The 15995-nt window shown below is 47.1% G+C and overlaps 1 protein-coding gene across 1 annotated transcript in view; it reads left to right on the top strand.

The window, feature by feature from the left end:
• Nucleotides 1–15995, top strand: part of DAP (death associated protein) — a 79928-nt gene that overhangs the window by 42925 nt on the left and 21008 nt on the right. The gene's annotated exons all lie outside the window — the stretch shown is intronic.

Raw genomic sequence — 15995 nt, 5'->3', positions numbered from 1 at the left:
GAGTGTCAAATGCATTTATTTTGCATAAGGCTAAACAGTTTCTGCCTAGGACTATCAGTGTTCTCCATACTATTAGAAGCACAGTCCTTAGCATTTTGGGGCCTAATCATATTAAGCGGCCGACTCCAGAAACCCTAATACCAATGAAAGAATTCCATTTTTAATGTTCTGTTCCTCTAGAACCACTCCTGGTACCAAAATCTGTATTCCTCAGAGTTCCCTAGAGGGATAGAACTAATAGGTAGCTATATACATATAAAGGGGAGTTTATTAAGTATTAACTTACACGATCACAAGGTCCCAGAATAGGCTGTCTGCAAGCTTGAGGAGCAAGGAGAGCCGGGTCCAAGTCTCAAAACTGAAGAACTTTGAGTCCGATGTTTGAGGGCAGGAAGCGTCCAGCATGGGAGAAAGATGTAGGCTGGGAGGCTAGACCAGTCTCTTGCTTCATGTTTTTCTGCCTGCTTTATATTTGTTGTTGGCTGATTAGATGGTGCCCACCCAATTAAGAGTGGGTCTGCCTTCTCCAGCCCACGACTCATGTTAATCTCCTTTGGCAACACCCTCACAGACAGACACATCAGGATCGATGTTGCATCCTTCAATCCAATCAAGTTGACACTCAGTACTAACCATCACAGTTAGTATAGGGGTGGAGGGAGAGAAAAAATGTTATTTTTTCTTACTACCCACAGATATCTAGACTTCAAAGGAGTTTACTTTGCACGATAGATGTGTTCCTGAAAAGTTCATTGTAAAGCACAATTTCTCTTAGTCGCATTTTATCTTCTTACCAACAGTTTCAGGGCTTATCCAGCTTCATTCTGCCCACTGTTTCTTCACCAATGGAGCTCAATGTCTGTGTCCCCTGTCACGTTCTCATCACTTTGAAAATGAGAAATGATTGGCAGGCAACCCTAGGACACCACACTTCTAAAATTGGCCACAGCTATCAGCTAAAGGGAGCAATGCCAATATGAGGTGGGCCCACATTGTGTGAGATGGAAATTAATGAAAGTAGCCCTGGGTTGATACTCACATCCTCTGCTGGAGAAATTAACAGCAGTGTTTATCTCTGCTAAATCTAGGCATGGTGTATCTTCGAGAGGTTTCCTATCAGGTCCAATTTGGAATCATCAAATTAATTGTTACATGTGACAAGCTGACATGCAAAGAAAGCGATAAATACCTCAGTGCCGGCTCCTTGTTGGAATTCCATGGTGAGTTCCCAGGGCGAGGGGGCATGAATGATAAACGAGGCGAACGGCCTCTCTGCCTACAGCAGCCTGCCCGTTTTCTCTGTGGCATCGGAAAACTCACCTGCTTTCCTTGAGACCTTAGTTAACTCACTCATTTCCTAACAATTGTGTTAATTCTTCTTAGCATTTTTCTTTTGCTTCTGAGAGGTGCTATGTACCTAGAAATGACCCAGCAGCTTCTTCAAAAGTACCTTTGCTAGGTCTTCAGGAACTGCCTGGTAATTGACCCACAAGACATTGCCAGTTTGCCTGCGTTTCTCAAGCTCAGAAGATTTTGCTGTAGGAACCCACTGGCAGCTCAGGCTTCTACTCCACGTCCCCAAGGGTGGAGTGGTGCAAGGTGTGGCCAGGCGCTGTTTAGACCCGGTTGCCTAGTGGTGCAAGGTGTGGCCAGACGCTGTTTAGACCCAGAGTGATTGGCACCTGGAGGTGGGTGGGGCATCAGCCTGATGGGTTGGAAGTTGCTCCTGTTGCTGTCCTGGGCCCTGTAATCTGGCTGCCATTCCTATTACTTCACAAATACTTCCTAGTGCAAGTACAGTAGCATCCTCCCAAGGACCAAACCCAAGGGACATCAGGCTACTGTGTCTTTAACCTCTCCAACATTTTACATTTGGGGCCTCCTCCTCTCCTCCAAAAACAAGAACTCAGCAACTGTCCATATAACTCCCTGCACTTTGGGCACAAGCCAATTTAAGTCACATTTGTGGCACAACTCTAGAAGACACAGAGACCCTTATCTGTATATTCGTATGTGTTAGTCCATTTTTGCACTATAGCAGTTCAAATCCCTGGGAAATACCTGAGACTGGGTAATTTATAAGAAAAGAGGTTGAATTGGCTCATGGTGCTGCAGGCCGAACAGGAAACATGGCAGCTTGTGCTTCTGGGGAGGCCTCAGGGAGCTTCCAATCATGGCAGAAGGCAAAGGGGGAGCAGGCGTCTCACATGGTGGGAGCAGGAGCAAGAGAGCAAGAGGGGAAGTATTACACACTTTTAAACAACCAGGTCTCATGAGAGCTCACTCACAACCTCGAGGACAGTACGAGGAGGATGGTGCTAAACCGTTCATGAGAAATCCACTTCCATGGTCCAGTCGCCTCCCACCAGGCCAACCTCCAACGTTGGGGATTACGATTCGACCATGAGATTTGGTGGGACACAGACCCTATATCAACGTGTGTCTGCATATCTGTGCTTCCTCACGTTTCATATCTGTTTGAATTTTTTTCTTTATATTTTTCCTGACTTTGTTTTTATTTGTATTACCTGTTTTCTTGCCGTAAGAAGTATGAAGTACAGTTATCAAAATATTACTTTAAATTGTGATTTTTTTAAGATTTAATAACAAGGTCTCCTGATAGGTCTGATCACTGCCGTCACTTTAGAGTAGTGATGAATGTCAATGGTATTTCTAGGTATCTGCAACAACAGGAATGTGATATAAAACTATTAATATCTGTGATTTCTATTGATGAAAAAGTTACAGGCACTGCTGATGCTGCTGAGTTCACCCTGAGAAGGCCGGCTAAATATCAGTCAGATGTCAGTGGAGATAAAGATGTGGGGTTGGTTGGTTTGTTGGTTGGTTTTCCCCCAGCCTAGTTCATGGGTGTCCTGAATTTTATTTCTGGACCCATTAGATTAAGAATCTTTACCTTATACCTCCTAGATCTGTGTTATGTCAAAACATATATGTCTACTCCAGTTTTTTATTACATCAGACAACTTTCCAAAGGTGTGGATCTCAGCGTGACTCTCACGGTTCTACACCCCATATGCCCCTTCCATGTGGAAAGAACCCACAGCCTAGTTTAAGTGATTCCATTGCAAGCCTGCTTTGCTGTGAGTCCTAATTACCCTTTTCATTGTCAAATATTAAGAAGAAATACATGGGCAGCCTGATGGGATCTCGACTGCTCCCTGACGTTTGGTTCTCAGACCTCTGCTTTCTTCTGTTCACCGTCCATTAGAGAACTTGCATGTTCCCGCCTTTGTCATCACCCGAATGAGGAATAAACGCAGCAGCACTTGTCCAGCCCTGCTTCCCCGCTAGAGCACACCAGGCGTGCCTGCTGGCTGGAGGGATGGCTCCTTGCTGGTCCAGCTTTACCTCAGCCTCTAGTAGATGGAGTGCACAGGGCTTGGGGCAGGAGACTTGGGTTTGAGTACCAGCTTTGGGACCTGCCGTCTGTGTGATTGTGGAAAACACTTCAGCTCTCAGGGGGGCTGAAAATGGGGGTAAAACAATAACCCCTCTCAGATGAGAAGATGCCAGCCTTGAGCAAGATAAAGCACGTTATGAATGGCTGTTGTTGGTGGTACTCTGTTTCACTCTTCTGCCTCCCTCATTCCCTGCTCCTGGGCTTGAAAATCAGTCATTGTGATCTCCTCCTTTGCTGCCCAGCTCAGTCCCAGCCCAGTCCCAGCCCAGTCCCAGCCCAGTCCTGCTGTCGTGCCTGGAACATAACTCCCACAAGGAAATGCTCTGACTGCCACAGATCCTAGACTTGGTTAGCCACAGAACCTCTTACTGATCACCTTGTCTCAGTCTTGCCCCAGTCAGTTGACCTTCGATTCCGATGTTAGGTTGTCTTGCTGAGATTCCAGTTTCCCCACCCCGTAACATTTACTTCCTAGGAATCAATTATGGAGCCTTTGGCTTGGGAAGGTTGCCCGCGGAGTTCATCCTGAGAGGGCATGTTAAATATCAGTTCAGATGTCAATGGAGATAAAGATGTAAGGCAGATTGGTTGGCTGGTTGGTGTCAGCTGGTTAGTTGGTTTTCCCTCAGCCTAGTTCATGGGTGCATGTGTCGTATGGAGGCCTGCGCTAATGAGTAGCTGCCTTGGGGTCCACCTCAGGCTTCTCCCTCCCCCACTTCAATAGGAGCCCCACCTAGATCCATTTGATAACTTGAGGTTCCATTCAGATTTGATGTTTTAAAACAGGATCTACTGCTACAGAGGGAGAAGTCGATAACCTCTGAAAGAGTTCAACATAGTCATTCCGCAATTGAATAACAGAAGCCCTGAGAAGCTAAGGGCATTCCCGCCAGCTTCAAGGCTAATGTATAGACCCACAGGGCTTCCCTTGCCCTAATCTAGAACTCTCTCCCCTGTGCCATGTTGGTCTTATGGGTTCCTGCCCATTGTAACCTGTCATTTAAGGCCCTGCCTAGTCTCCCCCACCCCATCCAGCCCTCCTCACAGACATCAATGCCTACCTTTTCCATGAATCAGGACCTGAGAGGCCAGAATCCGCTCGAAAGAATACACCATGCTCAGTCCTCCTCCGCACCTCTCCTGCCCTTCCTATGTGGAGGGGTCTCCCAGTCCCTCCATACCCTGAATTGCGCCGGTCCTTCCAGGCCCCATTGAAGCGGCTTTTTCAAAGCCTTCCCTTATGACCCCAGCCCACAGGAGCTTCCCCCATCCGAATTCTTTCTGCACATGCTGTGTGTGTCACTGTGTTAGTTTGCTAGGGTTGCCTTAACAAAGTGCCACAGACTAGGTGAATGAAACACCATAAGTTTGCTGTCTCACAGTTCTGGAGGTTGAAAGACCAAGGTGTCAGCAGGGTTGATTCCTTCTGAGGCCTCTCTCATTGGCTTGTAGATGGCCGTCTTCTCCCTGTGCCCTCAAATAGTCTTCCCTCTGTGCCTGTCTGTGTTCTGCTCTCCCCTTATAGGGACACCAATCATACTGAGTGAGGGTCCACCCTAATGATCTTGTTTTAACTTAATCACCTCTTTAAAGGCCCTGTCCCCAAGTAGAGTCATACTCAGAGATTCTGGGAGTTAGGACTTCAACATATGAATGTGTTGCTGGGAAGGACGGGGGTGAAATTCAGCCAGAACAGCCTCTCACTTGGCACACAGTGGTTGCCTGCCTCAAGTCCTTCCTGCCCTGCCTTGTCCTGTGTTTGATGAAGGATTATGTAGTATATTACTTTGTACCCACGCAGTGCTTGCAAATGCTAAACATGCCATTTTTCAATGAAAAACTAACTTGCTTTTGAGTCCCAAACTTGGATTTAATGAAGCCAGCGAATCAGCAGTTCTTGAGGCTCTATTCAGAGCACTGTGTGAGAAAGAGTAAACAGACGTCCCACCCAGAGTAAGGTGGGTGAGGTCTCATCAGGAAGATGGGGATAGACAGTTGGAGGGCAGGGTGGTGAGAAGCACTGACTCCAGGAAATAGAGGAGGCACTGTCAGAGTTCAGAGGATTTTTAATGTCGATAGAGTAAGAGAGCGTAGAAGTTATGGCTCTCACAGAGCGTAAACGCTGGAGGCAGGTGTGCGTGTGTCCTCAGAGGACCAGTGTGGGGGCAGTCGTTAGGAGAATCCTGTAAACACTGCTCCTTCCTCAAACCAGGACAGTTACGCCCCAGTGAGACCACCTTTGTCTCCAGTCCCACCCTGTCTGAGGCTGGCCTTCATAGAGGGTGGATGCAGACATGGATCGCTTGGCGTCAGGGCAAAGTTCGAATGAAATTCTGATGAAGGTAAAAGTCCCAGGCCACCCCGGGTGTGCGGACTTCAGCCGCCAACTGGGAGCCATGTGCTACTCTTGGCCCTGCTGATCCTGAGGTCTGCTCACACCTACCTTCCCCTTGCTGTGTACAGAAGAGCAAAACCCTTTTCTCTCCCCTCATTTCAAAACATGGAAGTGTGGACCCCATGGCCATATTTATTTCATGTTGACAATTTCAGATGTTTCAAGAGTTCAAGTCTTAGATTCACTGATGTTTAATTAAAGACTTCAGTTGTTATTTATTAGCTGCACTGCCTTTTCTCTTTGTCTCTTCTGTCCTCACACAACACGCTGCAGGGTAAATTCATTTCAGCCACAGTTTCTCACACCGTGCCTCTGCGGACAACCCCTCAGCCCTCACCACTTCCCCTGGCTCAGCTTGGTATTGCTAACTGGGCAGCTTGATGCAGATGCGTGAGATACCTTCAGTTGTCCCAAACAATTCCATTTGCCCCTCCCAGTCATACCTGCTTCTCACTCACTCCACGGTGTCCCTTAACACCCGGTGATTGGGACTCAGGCACAGGTGCAGGGCTGAAGGACACTCCCAGCCTGCTTGCCCTGTCACCCGCAGAAGCCAAGGCACGTTCTGCCGTCAGGGCACCTTCTCCGGCCCCCTCCCAGGCGCTGTGCTTCCCACCAGCCCCTCCATCGGTGTGGACCCCCATCCCTTCCTCTGCACCCTCCAGAGCACACCCATCATCCCACCACACTTCCAGGCCCGATGCCAGAAGCCTCCTGACCTCACTCAGAGCGCTCTGTGGCCCCTAAGCCCCATGAAAGGCTTCTGTGGCCCCCTCATGGTTCTGTGTGTGTTGGGGCTGTGGACACGTTTCCCAGGAGGCCTCTCAGTGCAGTGGGGTGAACACAGGGAGATCAGGAGCTAAACCTGCCTCTGCCAGGGCCATTCTGTGGCTTGGGTCAGATAACTGCAACTCCCTGAGCCTCAGCTTGTCGTCTTGGAGATGGGCCTCTGATAGTCGTTTACAGGACTTTTCAGGGGATTTGGTGTGATTGAGGCTGTGAAGGCTTCCGTATGGACCCTGGCCAAGAGGAGGCCCTCAGAAGGACCCTGGCCAAGAGGAGGCCCTCAGAAGGGCCCTAGCCGCCTCTCCCTGAGGCTTTGGGGCTGGATTGTTTTGGAGCCGAGGGAAGGGGAGGGGTCGTTTGCTGAGGAAGTGATTTTTCCCTGATTTGTTTCTGAAGGTGGAGGTGACGGAAACTCCCAGGCAGCCCCTTTATGTGGGCACTTCTCCGTCATCACAGAGCCTGGCAATCAGCCTCAAGCGGCGCCAGCATCACCTGGGGCTGGTTACACACAGATCTCTGGGCCCCTGTGTTTGGGGAAGGCTTATGTAGTATATAGAAATGTGCATTCTGACCAGTCCCAGGTGAATCCATACCAATGCCCTGGGTCCCAGGACTCTGCTTGGACCCATTGCCCTAAAGAATACAAGAGGGGCTACAGTGCCCAGCACTCTTCCCTTTGAGGATATCCCCTGGGACATGTTACAGGTGGGTAACTGTCAGCCTCTGGTCCATTGCCCACATTTTCAATGCCCTTGTGGAGGGTGGGAGCCCTGCTGTGCAGCAGAGTTCCAAGCCTGCTCCTTGGCTTCCTGTCATGTGGTCAGAGGCAAGCAGCCTCTAGGATTCTCTCCTGGAAATTTATTATGCACCTTAGCTTGTGACCTGGCCTGGAGACCATGCCTCGGAGAAAGCCATACAGTCCTGTTTAACCATTTGCCAAACCCATCTGACCACGAGGCAACCCTCTGGGCAGTGCGGTGGGATGTTTTGAACACACCTGAGCAATGAGGTTGGAATTGAAAATCCTTTCCAAGCTCTCCCCAGTGGTGGGATTGATGTTCTGGGCTCCCTTACCTACCTCGTTCCTCTGGGAGTGTCCTGCGTTTGGGTCTGGCACACCACACCACACAGTAGTCACACTGTATGAGCTCCACGGCTGCAGCATCGCATAGTCGGACTTTTATTCATCTTCTTTCCCCAGTAAGTCGCCTGGGTTTTTATAGGAATGCGTGTACACATCCTCAAAAGCAAACCTAAAAACATTTATAATGCATACCTCATACAGTAGAACTTCAGCTATTTGTGTTAATTATAGTGATTGGTAGTCAGATGTGCTTTTTAAAAATCCAGATTATTAAATACAAAGAAATGTGGTGGTACTTTCATGATCAAGCCGTACCACATGCCTGTCTATTCCAGAGGTGCCAAGTGGATTCCTCGTAGAGGAGATGTGACTGAAAGCACAAGGGAGGATTACTTGATTACTTGTAATGAACATATCAATTATTTGTAGATTTAGGGTCTTTTGATTTTAATATTCTTTCTACTATCTTGTTTACGTTGCCTATAACCTTTGATCCAATGAACATGAATTTCAAATTAGTGAAATCCAACGAAATAAGGTTTTACTCTGTCAGAAAAATCACTCACCCGACAACAGGCACAGCTGTGCTCCTGTGCTCTTGCACCCTAGTTAGAGGTGCTGAGAACATTTCACAGTGTCCAGAGCCTTATCTGTTGACCCCAAACCCATTCCTATATGGGCCTGCAGTGTAGGAGTCCACCTGCACAACCGCACAAGGACTTTCCCCCATTGCTTACGATGACAAAGAAAAGTGCAAGCGTGGAAACTGTTATCATTAATAACATGGTTTCAGAGTCGCCGTGCTTTTCACACTGTACGCTGTAGCCCGTTGGTGGGTCATGAAGTCAGTTGAGTGGATGGAGATCAGCAGGGATGGGACCATGCAGAAAACATCAGTGCATCCCAGGATACAAGGGGCAGAATTGTTTGTTTAGGGAGGTGTGTGTGTGTGTGTGTGTGTGTGTCTGATATGTGTGTATGTGTATGCCTGTGTGCGTGTGTGTATGTAGTCTGCATGTGTGTGTGTGTGTGTGTGTGTCTGTGTGTGCGTGTGTCTGTGTATGTGTGTCTGTGTGTATGTGTGTATATGTGTGTGTCTGTGTCTGTGTGTCTCTGTGTATGTGTGTGTGCACTTGCGCCCACTGCATCACAATGTAAAATGATCCAGGTTTTTGTTGTGGGTCATGCTGAAAATGTAGGAAAGCCATTTGATAGAAAATCTTTTAAGCAAGTCCAGAGTAGAGAAGAATTAATAATTTGGTTTTAAAATTTTCCTCCTCAAAGTGGTCATTTGAGTTTATATTCTCCCAAGTTATTTCTCTGCTCTGACAGCATACGCCCTTTATAATCTGCCTGTTGGTATATCTGCCTGGAGTTGTAACAATGCTCAAGTTTGTATTGCCCATGAAATTCCTTTGTACTTAATATTAAAGGATAATTCAACTCTTCAGTGTGGCATCCAACTCTTAAGAATTTTAAGCCTAAATAAGAATTGGAGCCACTTGGAGGTAGTGACAGCATGGGGTGAGGCACCAAATTAATGTGATTCATGGAGAATTTAATCTAAAAGAGAACTGGATGATGAGCAGAGCCAGTGCTCATCCAGTGCCACCCATCCATCACACCACCCTTGCACCACAGCACCTGTGCATCACATGATTTCTACACCACACCACCTGTGTGCCATACCACCCGCACACCACACCACCCATGCATCACACCACCTGTACATCACACTGTCCGTGCACCACACTGATCGCAAATCACACCACCCATGCATCACAACAACCATGCATCACACCACCTGTACATCACACCGCCTGTGCACCACACTGCTCACAAATCACACCACCCATGCATCACAACCGTGCATCACACCACCTGTACATCACGCTGCCTGTGCACCACACTGTCCGTGCACCACACTGATCACAAATCACACCACCCATGCATCACCCGTGCATCACACCACCTATACATCACACTGCCTTTGCACCACATAGTTTATGTACCATGTCACCCATGCATCACACCACCAGCTTTCCTGCCCTCAGCTCCGTGCTGGGGCCACATTGTTACGGGGTTTTGAATATGAATCTTTAAATTACTCAAGTTTGTGCTGCTGTTGAGAAAAGGCAGAATCCACCCTTGGGCAGTTCTCCCCTTCCCGAGCCCACCCACGTGTCTGCCTCTCAACACTTGCTCAGCTAACTAAGCTACACCTTTCAGATATCAGCTGAAATCTCACTGGCCCTCCAAACCAGTTTAAACCCCTGCTGTATGCTCCTTTAGCACCTTGGCCTTCCCCTTCATAGCACTTGGCTTAAATGTGAATGCCCAGTTGATTTTTCATTATTCATTTGACATTGAGCCCCAGCCACCTCAGACGTTGCAAACTGGCCGACTGACTTGGGGACAGACCCATGGCTTTTTTTAAGGCCAGTCCCCTCTGACTTCTCCACGTGGGTTTTGAACTTAGCCTGCCATCCTTCCCTCTTATAGTTGTGGGAATTCAGATCAAGAAAGGAGGAAGCGCGTGACCAGGTTAACACAGGATGTTCATGTTGTTCATGAAGATGGACCTGAAGCATGCCGTGTGCATCGGGTTTTTCTGGGCTTTTCTGGAATGCTGAGCCCTTTTCTCGAGGGCAGTGCTCCCACCTACAGCATAGGATCAGGTGCACTCATCTGTTGGCCTCTTCATTAGGTACAATTTAATGTATTAAATTTGGATACTGTTTCTAGGTTAGTAAAAGTGTGTCCTTATCAAATGCCATCACCATTTTTGTCTCATAAACAAGAGACAAGAAATTCTTCCAGGTAAAATGTTTCTCAACTGCCTCGTCACTGATTAGTAAAGTGAGTTTGTCTTAACAAGTCTGTCTCTGTCCAATTTTCTAACAAACCAGTTAACATTTGAATAAATTCTCAAGATTGTACCCAAGCCACATAAGGCGTTAATGCATTTGAGGTTTGGATTTGAAAGCATCAGCGGCAGTTAGGAGCCCAGGCTTCGGTGTCACACTTGTGAGTTTGGTTCCTAGCTTCTCCTCTTACTCACTGTGTAGCCTTAGGCAGGTTATTCAACCTCTCTGTGCATGTGTCCTTATCTGTAAACTGTGATTATTAATAATATTACCTAAGCTGACTGTTGTGAAGATTACGTGAGTTAATGTGTCTCCAGTACATAGAATAGTTCTGGGCCCAGAGTCAGAAAGAAATACTAGCTATTATTAGTAGTATGTTCATTAGTAGTTGATGTATCTCCATCATTTTATAGTCAAGCACCTAAAACTAAAAGTAATCCTAACACCCTGTAAGTGGATGGCTGTGGTTAATACAGAATATTTAGGCAAAATGTGTTTATGAAGACACTTCTGCCTGTTGTTGTGTACTGCTTTCCATGTTGTACTGTTGGATGCAAATGCCGACATGAGCTAAGCTCTCTGCTGTCCAGAGGGTGGAGGTGACTGTGGCTTCTTTCTCATCTACCTAAAATGATGCATGTTTGAGAAGTGCTTTGTTTCTAGGGCTCTCACATGATTCAGGGGCAGTAAATCCCCAGAGGAATGTCACTTTTTTATGGCTCATGGAACTAATGTCTCACCAAGCACACTTGGTCCAGCACACCCACCTAACCAAGGATTTCATAATTTCTGGAATTTTCCAACACATAGATATATCAAATCATAACAAAAGAAAATCAGCACTCAAAGGTATGACTGCACCTTACGTTTAAATCTGCTTGTCTCCCCATGAAAGATGATACTGAGTAGGAAAGGAAAACTGCAGGAGGGCAGAGAGCATCTTAGACCAAAGTTGAGTTCTCCTTTCTCTATGAAAAATGCCTGTTGTCTGACAGGTTTTGCCCAGATAGTACATACCATGAGGGCGTGTGGCCCTGCATGGAACTGCTTCTGTTTCATCAAAAATGACAAGGCAGCTGAAAGGCTGGGGCCGAATGCACAGCCTTGTTCTCACACAGCAGTAGAGAGAGCCCAGGCTTCCGCCACACAGATTTGTCCTTCCAGTGACCAAACAGCACGTGACCCAGCGGTGGAGAAAAGGAGGATGGAGAAATGGATTCCCTAGCCCAGGGCCTCCCGCTAGATCAATGTGGCCCCTCTTTAGCCTCCGAGGTAAAACTCTTTCCAAAATGTGTAAGCCACCTTCACCTCTACGTAAAATATGGAACACAATTGAAACTCTGCCTTTAATACATGTCTCACAGCCCTCTGTAGTGTGGGCCACGGCGGGTTGATGCTAATGGAAGTTCTGCCCAAAAGGCTTCCTTATTCAGACGCACTCAGGAAATGGGTGAAATGAAGTTAATCTGGTTTCCTTAAGATGGCTCAGAGCCCCAGTACTCTAAGGGGCATTTCAGTCTCTCAGAGGAGGATACAGGAAGTAGTGTTTCCAGAATTTAGTTGACCACAGGTTACTCAAATTGCATTGCAGGATGAGAGCCAGGCAGAATGTATTTTGGGCCACAATTCTGAGGTTGTGCATCCGACAGGTGTAGGAAGACCAGAGCTGGCCAGAAAGTTTGAGGACCCAGGTGCTTGTCCTGGCGCCACTTCCTCCCATTCCTTTGACCACAGGGACTGTCTGCCTCTAAGCTGCTTTCTCACCTATATGAAAAGGAGGTCAGTGATGCTTGTGGGCTCCTGGCCCTGTACACTGCGCAGGAAAGACTGAGGGACCACAGGCAACGGGCTCTAAAATCAGTGAGAAGCCGCACAAACAGAAGACAGGTGTTGGTGCTCAGTTCTATTAACCCAGAAAAGGCCAAGATACAATTTGGGGAAAATTCCCTGATTGCATTTGTTCTATTCTGCTTTGCCAAGGGTTTCACTTAATTGAATGAATCCAATTTTACTCTATACAGATAAGTGTATAGAGCCGACCATGGCATCTCCATGTAATCCAGGAGTAATCTTTTTACCTCCTGACAGTTTTACTGTCTTACTTGTTTCTAATCCATTTCCCTTTCTTGGCAGCAGACTGGGCGACAGCACAGAGACGCATAGGAAGTGGTGAGCGGAAAGTGCCCATGTCTCCAGGGCAAGCAAATACACATTCCAAAGCACTCGGAAAACTGCAGAGGCCTTTATGTTTTCACACTGAAACTCATGGTGGCAAAAATTGAACTGATATGAGGCTATTTATGGTCCCTAAATCCTACTTAGTGTAATATCCATACATTTTGCTGTAGAAAAATTAATGGGTTTGAATATGGGGTGCTGCCCAAGCCCCTCCAGAACTGTTCACTATATATGATTTTTATAACATATTGCCTTTATAAAACTTGAAAAATCCTGAATTCTGAAAACTATGTAGCCCCAGGGGCTCCAGGTAAAAGAGATCAGGGACTATAAAGGAAACTCTGGGGTACAAAGGCACCTGTGAAGATGAAGGTCACCAGGCTGGCTGGTATTTGACAGGCAGGACGCCCTGTTCCCGGGTTCAGGCAAGAGGTTGCCCAGCCCTCAGGATGCTGCTCTCCGCCACAGCATGGTGCTGTGAATTCTCCCCCTCCTCACCGCTGCTGCATGTTTTGTGAAGCCATAGAGACAAGCCAGTGCCTGGCCCCCAGCAGGGCTGGAGAGGCAGTGAAGGCACATCCCCACAGCCACGCCCTGCGCTGTCCTCTACCCAGAGGCCCTGGGCAGCCAGCCAGGGGAAGCCTCCCTGTGCCCCCCACACCCAGGCTGCTGTGTAAAGAAGCAATTGGCATGAGCCCCAGGACACTAGCTACTGCCAAAGCCAGCAGCATTTTATGAGCCTTAAAAAATCTTGTTGTACCAGTCCGTTATGAATTATTGAATTAACACTGCATATTTATAGCAACTTCTTAATAGTTTAATAATTTATTCATCCCTTATGGATCCTTTGGTATATTTCTTTTAATTGTTAGAGAAAAGAGTTTTTTTAGAGCTAACTTAACTGGACTACTTCCTCAATGATGCTTCCAGAATACTAAAATAGAATCCTGCACAGTTGTTCCAAAGCTTAAAGCACCTGATGCACAGCAAACAGACCTGCCCACATGGGAGCTGGTGACACCCCCCCTGCCTGTGCACAGGGCTGCAACTACTCTGTAGAAGCCCACAGCCGGCCAGGCCCAGCTCTCAGCCCCAACTCAGCACACTAGGATTTCACAGCCTACGCTTGGATTGTGTGTCTTCTGAGACAGTTTAGGGACCTAAGCATCATCCATATTGTTTCTAAAGGGAAAAATATCTTACTGTGTTCCAACAAGTAAGCTCCCTATTTTGGGAGCACCCCTGCTTTGTAAGGTGTGTCCTACTGCCCAGAGTGAGTCATTCCTCACAGAGCCCTGCAGCTGGCTCCTGCTCTTAGGTGCTTGGTGATAAGGGGAATCAACAGAAACAGGCTGTTTCCCAGCACTCACTTGCAGATGACTAAACCCAGAAATTGTGGAGTAGCCTTAGGTAAGGAGACGAAAGTTGAAAACTTAAGACCCAGATCCTTCAGACATTCGAGACTCTGGCTGAGGAGGCAAGGCATGCCAGATCGTCTGTGCTTAGGGTAAGGGTCCATATCTGTCTGCATGTTACTGTCCCTTTTGCAAGGGTTTTTTGGTCATGAGTGACATCGCACTTTATTAAAAAGACATGCTTTCTTAACAAGATGAGCTACCTTTGATCCGTAGTCTTTCTCTGGTTTAGGCAGGAGTCCTGCAAAGCCATCCAGCTGTTGTTGGCAGCTGCCAGGAGTTGCCATAAAGAAGGTAGATGGAGTTTTTCCTGTTAAATTCGTTAATTCAGGCTCGTGAATGTGGTCTTTGATAACACCCCATCCCTCTTTTCCTTACTGCCTCTAGCTAACTGTGCTTATCATTTAAGCTTCAACTCATGGTTCTATCACCATTCTCAAGTTTGACTTGAAAAGATCTGAAGAAGTACCTGTTAGCCTGAGCTCCCTCTAAAGAGGGAGAAAAGCTAATCTTCCAGGTCAATCTGGCAAAAGCTGGAGGAAGGGCCTGTTTGCTTGGGGACTCCAGATATCAACCCATGGCCAGCAGATCCAGCTTAGCCAGATTGTCGGGTCACAAAAATAAATCCACTATCTCTAATCGCTCTTTTGCAAGCCTTTGAGGCAGGCAGGGCATGAGAGTTACTCATTCCTAAGAAATGAGCAACAAACAGTTCCAGCTAAGCACCCTGGTTCGTTCACTGCCTGACCACGACCACAAACTTGTGCTAAGCTGAGGGTCACTGACCAGTGATGTCATTTGGTGCTCAAAGCATTTGTTGAGTATGTGTGTGCACCAGACCACGTGCCAGGCGCTGGGCACACAACAAATTCCACCACGGTCCTTGACCTTGAAGGGGAGCCATGCGTGCAGAAGCCTAAAGCCTTGTTGTGATAAGTGGGAAGTTCTTGTGGGAACACAGCTGGGAAAGTATAAGTCCTGCCCTTGGAGGGGAAGGAAAGTGATGGAAAGACAACATGAGCCAGGCTTGAAGTTGCTGTTTATCAGCTGGCTTAAGTATCAAGGTAGAACCAAGCACAGGCAATCCGAGCATTTCTTCCATGAACAATGAAACTTAGCCCCGGAAAAGTTGAGGATCATACCAGAATTCCGTGTCTCAGCTTGGAGTGATCATGCAGCATATTTAGTCTGACATGCTTTGAGAGTGAAAGAAAGCACTGCTAGTAATAACACCAGGACCGATGCCTGAACCCAGATTGTCCCAGGGAATCAGGGACACATAACCATCATCCTAGGGATAACTTGAGGCCTAATTTGCTGCCCTGAATGAAGTTCATTCTCCCTCTACTGGTCAGAGAGGAGATGGCAGGGGATTGGTTGCACCACCCACTGCCCCCCCGCCCCCTGCCACCGTCAACCTTTTTATTTATTTATTTATTTTAAGAAAATGATAGAAGACAAATACAATGTCATCTGACATTGCAATCATTATTGGAAACTACACTGCACAGTATGTTTGTACTTATATCCTTGAAAACCATTTTAGGGCTCTCTCAGCCCCGTCACTGAACCATAAAGATGCTGGGTTTAAAAATATTCAAATTGGTTCCTTATTGAGGCAAATGCTGAGAAAAAGCAGCAGATTGCATCTTGAGCTTGAAAAGAACTCCTCTTTGACTTGCGTTCTCCATGATGCAGCTGACTTCTTTTAAATCGGTGTTCTGAGTTAGTGCTCCTGTTCCATCTTTACCTGCCTTTATTAAACAAGCAACACAGAAGCAGATGACTTCTCTGGGTGCTTTATGCATGTATCTCACTTTAAACACTGCATTCTTTGTTTCCTTGG

The sequence above is a fragment of the Pongo pygmaeus genome, chromosome 4 (genome assembly GCF_028885625.2).
Source record: "Pongo pygmaeus isolate AG05252 chromosome 4, NHGRI_mPonPyg2-v2.0_pri, whole genome shotgun sequence".
NCBI lineage: Eukaryota > Metazoa > Chordata > Mammalia > Primates > Hominidae > Pongo > Pongo pygmaeus.
The sequence above is the reverse complement of the archived record's forward strand: the minus strand, read 5'-3'. Positions and strand labels throughout refer to the sequence as shown.